The sequence below is a fragment of the Corvus brachyrhynchos genome, unplaced genomic scaffold (genome assembly GCF_000691975.1).
Source record: "Corvus brachyrhynchos isolate BGI_N302 unplaced genomic scaffold, ASM69197v1 scaffold97, whole genome shotgun sequence".
Taxonomy (NCBI): Eukaryota; Metazoa; Chordata; class Aves; order Passeriformes; family Corvidae; genus Corvus; species Corvus brachyrhynchos.
In genome coordinates, this window is record NW_008239758.1 from 2,158,239 (window position 1) to 2,170,552 (window position 12,314).

A 12,314-nucleotide genomic window follows, 5' to 3' on the forward strand; every position below is an offset into this window, starting at 1 on the left:
GCTTCCCTGTAATTTCAGGATGTTGTTTCATCCTGTCCTCTTCCAAGAGTACAGCTGTTCAACCAAAAGTTAAACTGACAACCAGGAGAGGTGATAATCTCACCTGAGACCATGTAATGGCCTTCAGAGGGCTTGTGAAAGTACTATCATCCTCCTTTAATCTTCCCTACCTGGTAAGCAGGAGGACTCCTGAAGTCCTCAAACCCTGCTTAATTAGCTGCATTGTTGGGAAGCCTGCTGGTGGCCCACTGTGACAGTGTTGAAGAGAACAGTCACAAAATGAAGTCATAGGGGCATTTTTAACTCAGGAATTTCTGAGTTTGCATTTGGGCTCTGCAAACACATCAGAGGCCTGATGAGGAGAGACACAAAAACTCCAGGGAAGACACTGCACACATACCAAGCAGAAGCTGACCCAGAAATCCCAGGGATGGGCTTAAGGCTGAAGCAGAGTGAAACAAGGCCAAATGGAAGCTCTGTCCTACCATAGTCAATAGGTGCACTCAAGCAGAGCATCTCAGGAAAGGGAGGGAGAAGGAGAACAAGAAGGCTTTTTTGGGGGGGGAAAAAAATTCTATAAGCAAACTGTGGGCTTGCCATGAAGGAATCTGGGGGAGTAACCCAGATAATTACATTGCTCCTGTTGCATTCATAGGAGAGCCAACCTCTAGGAACAAGAGCTACTATATACCCCTAAAAGCAAGTGCATTAGTTTAGCTTTAAACATGATCAGAGTTTCACTGAGAACAAGCACCACCAAGGGTCTATGGCTTGCTGAAACCCTGCCAATCCTTCCAAAGTTGTTTCCTTTAGAGGCACAATGCACACCGAGCCTTCACTATTCCCTTTCTCTTAGGTTTTTTTACCTGGCCTTGGAAAAGCCAAAAATGGACAGGAGCATTGTGTGATTCAGCAGATTTAGAAAGGTAAAGGCCATCCAGTGAAGTTAAATAGAGAAAAAATTGACACAAAAAGAAAAATTAAATGAATGCATGTGTAACTAAAATATATGAAAGGTGTATGAGACAAGAAATAGGTGAGCAAGTGCTGGAATAAAACTAAAAGAATAAAATCTGGCTAGGAAAGGCTGAAAGGAAGAGTGGAAAATATTTTCAAGGAATAAAGACAAATAAGAATTTTTCAAGTATACAAGAAGAAAAATGTCAGCAGGGCTCTAAGAGAGTGCTGGGGTTATTTAGTAAGAGATGAAAAAGATTGCAGAAAAATGAAATCTTTACCAAGTGTTCATAAGAAAGGATGTAGGACTGAAGCAGGAGAGAGAATTACTTTTTCCATGAGAGGAGGGAAAATGCTCAAAGAACTCCAGGTCACAAATAGAAGGAATAAATAAATTACAGCTCTGCATAGTACAGACAGTCCCCCTGCCAATCACAGAGGAGGCAAGAAGGTCTCCTAAGAGTGAATTTTAAATATATTCTGTAAGAGCCAAGAATAGAAGAAAAATGGATTCCTATTATATTCATCCATTGCACTCATTTGTCCAACATGAAACAGAAATCTATACAACCTTCCAGTCTTAGGTACTTTGAGAGCAGAGATCATCCTCAAGAAACTACAGTTATATTATTTTAGTACCTCTGATGCTGCAAGGGTCAGACAGGGAAGGACTGGATTTGTGCGTGCACACAACAACTCCCATCTGGCCCTGCTTCATACCCCGAAGCTGCTGGGGGAACAACAACCCTCTGAATCCCTTCTTGGTGTTCATAACTCAGGAAGGGATTTCTGGGTGTTGCAAGATGGAGCAAGCTCACCTATGAGTCCAGTCAGTGGCTTGCTCTGGAAGCATTCACCAGATGAAGAATGAGCAGAGTTAAGCTGCAGACAGAAAACCACAAGTACGAAGTGAAAACAGCGTAGCATCTCTGAGATGGGAAAGGCTTCAGGAAAAAAGTTGTTGGGACTTCATAATCCAACTCTACCCACTGTCCTCATTCCTTTAATGAAAAAAAGAAGTTGCTTGTTTGGGTTTTTTAATAATTTTTTTTAATGTATTTAAGGTCATGATATTGACAAGGCACATAAGCACATGACAAGAGAAGGATGTGGCCTCTCCTTGGGAGTTACAAAGTGCCATGGCTGATGTGCTTTGAACAAACCCCATCTGGATGCGTGTCCCAAAGAACAAACACTGCCAAATGGCTGTCAACAGTGTGCACTCTCTGAGCTGCCTAGCCCTTACCTTGTATTCAGTTTCATTCTTCATTTAGCTTTGGAAAACTAAGTGTATAGGCATAAGATTGGAACCAATGTATTACAGCATCTTAGGGAACACTGAAGAAGTAATAAATATTGTCAGATGCTGACCCTTTCTCCTTAAAGTGTTTTTGCTCAAACTTGGCTTTTCTCTCTGCCACCTCTCTATCCTTTCTGTTAGAACACAAGGTGACCTTTCCATGCTTAATTATCTGAACAAAATACACAGAACATTAATGCCAAAAATGCCCCTTGTGCATTCTACTACATTTGCAGATCTTTGAAATAATCTAACCTAATCTCTTCTTTTCCAGGTTCGGGTGAATGTAGTGTGAAATAACCAAACAAGTAAACAAGCAAAGGGAGGATGGACAAACACATGCTGACAAATACAGGCCAAGCAATAGAGCCTGTGTGTGCATGCACAAGAAACTGTTCCCCTGTGGAGTTTGACTCTGCTCTGAAACAGACACTTGATAGTGCTTTGCCTTTACATAGAAATGTTCATGCAAGCGTCTCAAGGCATCTTTCAAACAGTCCTGGGAGCACAGTGTGGCAATCAGAAACTACCACGTATAATCATTTTACAGAAGAGTGAATTGATTCATACTGTCTGGATGATTTATCCTCCTTCATCACAAAAAAAAAACAGTGAAGAAGCTGGGAGTACAACATGGAAATCACTACTCATGAGGCTCTAATTATTATCTTTACTCTGTGCTCTTCAGCCTTGCAGATTGACAACACCACACAGTGTGAATCCCCCACTGTGCACTTGGGGAGGATGGGCTTCCTTCACCAGGAGCACACCTCTACCTGAACACTGCTTGGAGCACACTCATTGATGTATTTTTGCTAGCAGAGACTGGAGCCCCACCCACTCACCTCGCTACCTGTAATTTGTGGCACATTCAGCTGACCTCTGGCACTGGAACATCTCATCTACTGCTCGTGTGATGAGGCTATTTCACATGACTGGCACTTTAGCTGTGCTGGCACAGGGGAAAATGGGGCTTCCAAATCCATTCTTGCAGGGAGAAGTGAAATTGCAGGTACCCCGAAGTCCAGTTGGACACAACCCCGCCACACTGGAATAGGAGAAACAGGAGCTACTAGCATGTCTTACCGATGGACTACTTCCAGAGCTCCCCCACAATCAGGTTCTGAGGGAGGTACGTGCCTTGGGCTAGATGAAGTGTTAGGTCACAGCTCAACGTATCATGCAGATCTCCAGGTAGAGGCCTTAGAAAACTCTTCAGTAGGCTGGAAGCACAGTAAAGCTCAGGCATACTTTGGAGGAGCTAAAGTGTGATAGAAAAAATGTTAAAACCCATTTCTATATGAAGAGGCACTTAAGTAGTTCAGCCAATTAGACTACTTGATTGGGTGACATTCCAAACACTATCATTTTGCACACAGGGTGCCTCATGCATGAATGAACTGAACATGGCATTTGAAGGCTTTGCTTTTTGTCAGTTTTCTCTGTGGAATAAGTAAGTTCATATTAATTTCCTTAGCTTTTTGGCTATAAATGCTCAGGGCATCTAATAAATTGAATTACTATTTATTTAGTTACTACTTGGTTATTTAAGAACTTAATACAAACATATGTAGTGACCTGAAGTTGAATTACACAATTCCTCATTTGCAGTTCAGCTATCAAGATGGAATAGCTAAGCTTCTCTTCACAGTCCTCTAGCCTGGCATCCAAGTGGACACAGAAGCAATTGAGATCATTCAAATGGAGACACCCCCAGGGTGTCATATGCATTTAGAGAGAACAACTGAGAAGTAAGAGGAGCATTTAATACAGGAGAAAAATGTCCCTTAGGCAAAAATTTCGCTAGGCACTAGAGACTTGTGGGATAATCCCTTTCCTGCACACATGACGCAGTTCAGTCTTCAGCTCCTTATTGTGCAAGCAGCCCTAGAAGCTTTTGTAAACCTGCCCTCTTTCCTGAATGCTAGAATTAAGATGCTGTAAATATACAAATAATTTCTCTTGTCTTTCACCAAAACACTGCTAAGCATTTATACAAAATCCTTCACTACAGTCACTCAACACATTCAGAGGTAAGCACTCCCCATCTCTCTTTCCTGGATGACAAGAGGCATGGAAAGGACAGACCTAGATTAGGAATTACTCTTAGAGTTTTGATGCTGAATTCAAAATAATTAAGGTTGTCTTTTTATTTTTAAGGCAAGCAAAGGTGTCTGGATTTACAGAAATCTTAGCCATCTCACAGGGGAATGTAATTTAGCCCAAGTGATGTACCCAAATCTCCAGGAGAGTTCTTGGGTACATTTCTGCACACACAGGTGCACACAGACCTCCTCTATCTCTGTTCTGCAGTGTCTGGGTAAGAGCCCGACACAATTTGGACACCAGTTCGCAGCAGTTTGATCCAGTAGGCCTCACCCTACAGCAGCACTAGTTCTGTGAACTTCTGAGAGAGTGATGCACCAGCTAATGGCTTAGCAACCCACATGAACTATAGCCTTCCTCTCTGATTGGAATAACAGTCCTGAAATAATTAATGGTTTCAGGAGAACATAATCACGCTATTTGACATACTCACTAGAGCGATGCAGGTCCTAAAGGTGATGATAAATCTCTTCGATCAACCAATTTCAGATTATCTACAGAGGTTGAAGAATAATTAGTCTGATTCACCTTTAAGTTGCTTCATTTCTAAGCTGATTAAAAAAATTGGCTTCAGCAACACTACTGTCTTAGAGCTGGAACAAGGCAGAACCCTACCTTGCAATAAATCTGGAATAATACAGCATTTTGGGAGGACTGATAAGGAAAAGCATCCAGCCAAGTGGGGCCATGATTTAAACGGTCCTTATTAGGGTCTCCTGCTCTTTGAAGGGTCAGAATGTCACAGAATTGCAGAGGACCCCCAGAAACCACTTCCTGCCCTCCTGCATGGCGGGACCAATGCACCTCTGACTCTCTCAACAGATGTTTGTCCAATCTGTTCAACAGTGCTCTAAGCAAGCCAAGGACTTGGTCCTTGACTTTATCTCAATCCCCAAGATAAGTGAGAAATCAGGCATGTTTTCTGTATATGTCAGAGAAATTAAAAACGCGATGGATTTTCATATCAGACTGTTGAGGACTAATTACAACAGTGTTTTCCAGCAAACCAGTGATTGTAGGCTAATTTTCTGTTATGAAACAGAAACCAGGGTTAATGAGGCTAATTGTGTCTACCAGTGTTCCGAACAAAAAGGAAGCCAACTCAATTTTGAAGCGAGTTCTTTGTCAGGAACAAATTGAGGAAAATTGCTACAGTTGTACCAGCGTTTCCTAAAATTGCTTAGTACCATGCTTGGGAAACCAACACTACAGAACACAAGCTAGTGGCACAGAAAATGAAGCTTATTAGACAGTAAGTATATTGAGTTCCAAATGCATGGCTGTGTGACATTCTGTGATGGTTGAGCTGTTGAAAGCAATGCAACAGGGAGTCAATAATAGAGTGAGTGACCCTCATTCCAGCTCTACGGAGGTACTACAAAGAAAAATCAAGGTATGTCGTCATATCTGTCAGAAAAACAAAATATCCAAGTTCTGTGTCTCATCTGTGACTGATTAATTCATTACATGAGCTGGACTAGTTAAAAATGAATGCATTACCCTGCAAAGCAAAATCCACCAGCAGAAGTCCCTTGAAAAAAAAACAAACAAACAAACCAGTTTAGCCTCTCTTGCTATGAGCTGATAATTGTATTAATTACTCAGAAGAACTAAATTATTTCAGTGACAAAAGACATAAACAGTATATACAGCACTGTACAAGCAGCTGCTGCTGGGGAAACCTCATCGAATGCACCTCAGCATTAGTGCCCCTGCAATTCCCTTGCCAGTCACTGGTGAATCCCCAGCCAGGCCTGCCAGCAATGCTTTGAGTTTGTGATGTAACCAACTGCAACTAAAACGCAGCCACGTTCATTTGCACTCCACACTGGTGCCCAAATCAAGCCAGTGTGTGCTAGAAAGAGTATGAAGGCTTTCAGCTACAAAACACACAGGCACAATGTCTGCAGTTTCACCTCACTGCAAAATTCAGGCTGTCTTGCTCCTCTGTGTGCCCAAGGCAGAAGCATCCTGGGATTTACAGGAGAGCCTTACTCTGCTGCAGGAGAGCTTGTGTGGGAGAGATCTAAAGAAAATCCACATCCATACATGTGGCAGTGCAAAGAGGAGCTCCTTAGGATGACAGTGCATAATAAAACATTATAGCATGCCAGACAGCAAGGACAAAAAGCAGGAAACCAGGCAAGTGGAAGAGGTCCTGTGGGGAAAATTGTGGACCTAAGGAAGGAAAAGAATTAATGTTCTAATACATCAACCCAAGAGAGAATAAAAAACATATGGAAGAAAGGGAGAATCTTAAAGATTAAGCACAAACAAGGAGACATAGTAGTTAAAAAAGGAAACAAAAATGGGCATAACATTAAGGTCAGTAAAGGTCACCAGATCTTTGACCTACACTTTGTATCCAAAAATCAGTCCTGGGGAAAGGTGGCAAGAGGAAGCAAAGGGAGTCTTGAGACAGGAGTGGGGAGCACCTGGCTGAGATCTCGACTTTCATAGTGCAAAGCCCATCTGATGTCTTTCAGTTAAAGCTACAGCCAGCAGCTACCCAGCTCCAGTGGCTTCCTGATCTGGGGCCTTTTGCAGTCTGTAATGTGTTCCCTGGAACTGAAGCTCTCCTTTAGAAAAATGATGTCTGCAGCTCTTCTGGTTTGCCAAGATACAGCCTTCACTATGTAAATCAGTGCTCTGCTGTCTTGGTGAATCTGCAGCCTGAGGTATGAGCACCTCCCATTCATCTTAGTGGGATGTGAACCTCAAAGCCTCATTGTGACTCTCCAAATGTTAACACTATATTAAACAAGTTGTTTAACATACAAATGCTGGGTTTAAGTCACTCACATTTGTACAGCATTTGTGTAGGAGAACTGGATTTGACTTTGATTTTGCATCTGAAAAACAGAACAAAACAAATACCTGAATTTCCAACCATTGGTCATTCGGCAAATCAGCTTTATTTTGGTTTAGAGCTGCAGGGAGGGGCTTAGGCTGAATGAATGCTGTTTTCCCTATTTATCATCTCCAGGTAGGTGAGTGATTCTTCTGTTTGCTTCCAGAACTTCAATTCCCTCTCCTAAAGCTGGTGTTCATACCATTTGGATTTACAAACCTTTTGATTCACTTTTCTGCACCAGCTCTACACTCTTTATTCACTCTTTTGGCTCTTCAGAAGAGCTCAGCAAGGACACGGAAAGAAGAGCTCAATGATGGGGCACCATCAGACCATCAGGAAGCCTCAGGTGCCCTTTGCTCTCACTGTGCAGCTGCATGGGCAGAGACAGACCCAGTACTGGAGAGAGGCAAACGCTCCATCTCACAGTGCCCACAAGGGGTGAAAACCAGGTTTCTACAAGTGGCTGGCAGCTACAAATGCTGCGTGTTCAGGTCTCAAGAGGAATCACTTCAAAGTTTGGAAATTGCCAATTTCCATCCTGAAAAACCTTTGAAAGCCTTGCAGTTAAGCAGCCGACACCTCTGGTCTCCAAGTTCCCCATTAGCTCTAGGAAATTGTAGGTAAGAGCCTTAATCAGAAGCCACAGTCAAGCCCCCACACTTTGGCCTTGAATAAAGACTTCAGTACTGGGCTTACTACTGGAAGTGAATGCACATCCCTCAAAAAACAGATCAAAAGACAAATGAAACTGCCTGCTCAGATAAAGCCCTTTTCAAAAAGTTACAAGGGGGAGGGGAGGGCCATGCGAGAGGATGTAAAGAAATGTCTGTTTAAAGATAAAATAAGCAAGATACTGTGATGAAGAAAGTGAACAATGAAACAGAATCCAGTACAGAGAGATCAAGTGAAAGAAAACCACATTACTATTTACAGTAAAGATCACTCATCTAACATGTATAATTAGAAATTCACACACAAAGATAAAAGTGACCAGTGAATGCTGTTGTAATCAAAAATAATACAGCATTGTATATATTTTTAAAAAAACCTAACACTCTCCAAAAATAGGAATAATGGGTCTCATTAATAAGAGTTTTCACCCGAACTAAACAAGTTCCCTTTATTCACATTGCAGTTCTTCCTAGCCTGCCAAAAGAAACCCTCACGATAAGGCGTCACAGCGCAGCCCCCCCGCCCCACACATCTGTGCCTCCATGAAGTTCAGTTGCAGACAGGACAATGATACCCAAAGAAACCCATTCACATTTCAAAGACTTACATCTTCACGTGAGTTTGCATTGCTTGGGCCTTATCTGAAAGTACAGCACAGCACTTGGACTCTTCTCTTTGTGCAAAACAATGGCTCACAACACTTCAGCACTCATTGCACACACATATCTTTGGCTGAAACACAAATGTTCAGTGAATATGTGGGACAACGCACCACAGTGGAAAACCCTGAAGGGCAAGGAGTGCTGAGAGAAGGTAATAATATATCAGGACAATTTGGAAGGCTTAAAATATCTGCTTAGGAAAGTGTCTTTTTCTTTAAAAAGGAAAATGAAACAAAATAAAAATTAAAGCCAAACAAACAAAACCACAAACAAACAAAACCCAAAAGAAAACAAAAAACCCACACAGAAAAAAAAATTTACAAAGACCCCAAAAGAAGCAAAAAAAAATAAACCCAAGCATCTTCTAGTAATGGAAGCAAGTGCTTTTCTCTTGGTTTCCTGGAATTTTCATAGTACTCCGTTATTATTTGCATGCCAGTACCCCAAGCAGACACAAGTCAGAGGGAGTTGCTATTTGGAACTTGTAATTGGGTAGAGAATCAGACTTCCATGCAGGTGACAAGCAAGAGGGTTTGTAACTAGACAGAGTCCCATGAGACTCACCAAAAATTCAGCCATGAAAGCGAGCAAATCTGCAAAAGGGGACATGATCAGGTTGCAGCCATATTATCATAGCCCTAGAAAATTACAACTGACTATGTTATTTACTGTTTTTTCCGAATCTGATAATATACTAACAGTACCCTGTGCTTAACAAGGTACTCCCAAGGGCATCTATGACTGCTGACATTGCACCATTCAATCTCTGCCCAGTGAAATTACGCTGGAAAGGCCATAACCTACTGAGCTGGGCTGTTTCTGGTCTCCCTGGGCTGTAAGTCTACCACAAACAGCGTGATCTGGAAACCTGTCACTGAGCAACTGCCAACTCTTCCTGTTGTGCTACAAAGGACAATAAATATTGTTACATGGCCCTAGATTTATCCTCATTATGTCTCTTAGGTGCCATTATATGCCACATGGAAAAACACTTGTCAAGAAAAAGGATGGGAAAAGAAGATGAGATAAAATACCTCATCTGTGGATTTTAATTTGACTTTCCTCCCTATGCAGGGTTTGTGTGTTAGGGGATTTTTTTAACATAAGCAGCCAAGTATTCTGCAGATTCATCTGTGGGGAAAAGAGAGATCTCACTGGTCAGCACCTCCGAAAAGCTAAGAAGATAGGTTGTGTCCTGCAGCTTTAATATTTTAGGCTTATTAACAAAGAAAAAAATGTCAATAAATCTCTTCATTGTTGTCATCTACATCTTATCTTTTTCTTAAGTCAGCAGTACTTTTAATCTAAACTTTTCTTTCTATTCTCCCAAAGCAGTAAGTAATAATTACATAACTAGTGCAAATCAGAGGCAAACATAAGACAGGAACAGAAATCTAAAACTTTCAAAACATTATTTTTTTATATTATTTGTCTAATTAAATATATACTATACCCCAGGCACTCTCATTATTATTATTCACCAGCAGCCAGCCCAGCAAATATTCACTGAATTCACACCTTTAAAAAAAAAAAAAAAAAAGGGGGGGGGGGGAGATTAAAAAGTCTTGGTGTTTAAGGGTTGTACAGCTAAAAGCGAGCTCAGATAAAGGACACTGCAGAACAAGGCTTTTAAGAAATGCTTAGCTAAAATAAGTGAAGTACCATGTTCAACTGGTGTCATTCACAAATGCCTGGAAAAAGAATTTGGCACAATCTTAGATTTTGCAGACAGATGGAATACATCAGTAAGTCAGGAAAACAGCTATCTAATCTTGAGTCAAACGTTTTTACAGGAAACAAAAAATAATTTCTTACTTTCCAAAACAATTTACAACATACTAGCAATTATCAGAAAACCTGCCTGCACAATAAGCCTTTATAAACATTTTCTTCACCTCTGAAAGTCTGCAAGAAACCTGTGGTAGAGAAATGGTAAGGATGGAGAACGATAAACAACATACGAAGAAGGGCATGGCAGTTTTATGTGCTCTCCTAATGAAAACAAGCTACAGAATTGAGTAGCAAACACCTGAAGTTCCATATATGCTCCAAGAAATATCACAAAATCCAGATCACAACATCTGAAGAGAATGGAACTTTCTTACTGAAGTCAACAGTGCTTTCACCACTGACCTCCGCAGAAAAAAAACAGGAAGACTGGGGCCAGTAAATTACCACAGATGCTCCTGAAGGAAGCTGTCCTAACACTTGGCTGTAGTGGTTTGGACAAACACTCTAAAAGAAGACCTTATTCTTCCAAGTAACCTGCCCTAAAAAATCCAAAACAGTATTTCACTAGGACAGGAAAAAAAAAGCTCTAAGTCATTAAAGTACCTATCTTCAAAGGACAAAAATAAGATTCCCCTCATGTTCTTCAGACTAGAAAAAAAAATACATATTTTAACAGAAAAATGTTAAAGTTACATTCACTGGTTAAAGTTTTTGGCCATCATGCTGAAACATTTCTCAATGTTGTTCTGAATTTACGTATACAATATGACTTTAAATCAGCATATGATCACTCACCAAAGATATCAAGTGCATTATCAAGATAAGCCAAATATTTTTTCCCTCCATAGTATTTCATATTTCAAAGAAGACACAAACTGACCTAGTTTCACAGCCCGTTGTTCCAAATTATCAGGATTTCCCTAACGATTGCATTTGTTTCATCTTGTCAGAATGACTTGCAGCTTATGAAGTGCACTGATCTACTGGTGAGAATTAATTGTAGAACCCAGTGACTTCTGTCAAAGTAATATACTTAGTTAAAACCTTTCTGTTGTATATCTTTGTTGGGGTCTCCAAAATTAAAATTCAAAGTTAGCAAAAGCAGAACTCCCTAGGAATCTCAAAGCATCAACTGAACGTAACAATTCTTTCTCATTTTGTATTCCACACTAAACCCAAGGTCAGTTAACAAAATATATTCTGTGAATAAAAGCATAATTATTGGTGTAATTTGCAGTGCAAATGAAAGAAAATCATTACTGCCTAATTAACAGCACATATGTCAAGAAATCAGTAAGAAAAATACTTAGAAATAAAATAATAATAATTTTTAATTCTAGAAGCTTTTTATCTTCTGCTGTGAACAGAAACCTCAAGCCCTGTTTGTTGCCTAATTTCTTTTATAAATCATTCACTCCAAACTGTGGACATTTTCCATAGCAGACATTTAAATCTCAAGAAGGATTAGTGCACTAAAGAAGAGGAGCTTCATTAATCATTCTCTATTCCTTGAAGCCAAATTTAACTATGGCTTCTTGATGAAGAAAACATTTTTTTACTTCCAAATTTTGCATGAGAGCTTTCCATAAAAACTCCTCTAGGATATCTGAGACATTTCTAGAGATTTTCCTTTTTTAAAAATCAGTACATTTTAACAGAACACTTACAAATGGAGATATTCCATGAGCGTGGAGCTCTTGATGAAGGCAGAACTGCACTTGTGTGTCAACAAACCACACAGTCATTGAGGGGGTCAACTTCCCAAATTAAGGCAATTCCAATCACTGGCTTATTCAAAACAGAAAGAATAATAAACACAGCTGCAAAACTATGACACAAAAAGATTTACAGGATGTGGCCCTGTAGGCTCTCAGATAGAGAAATATGGTCTGCCAATAATTTTGTAGCAAAGATAGTGTACTCAGGGTAAAACAAATTTTGTCAATTTACAGGAGCTATCCCAAAAGTGACAAACTTCAGAAAAGAGTTTTCAGGTAAAGAAATACAGTTATGCAGCTGATTTGACAACTTT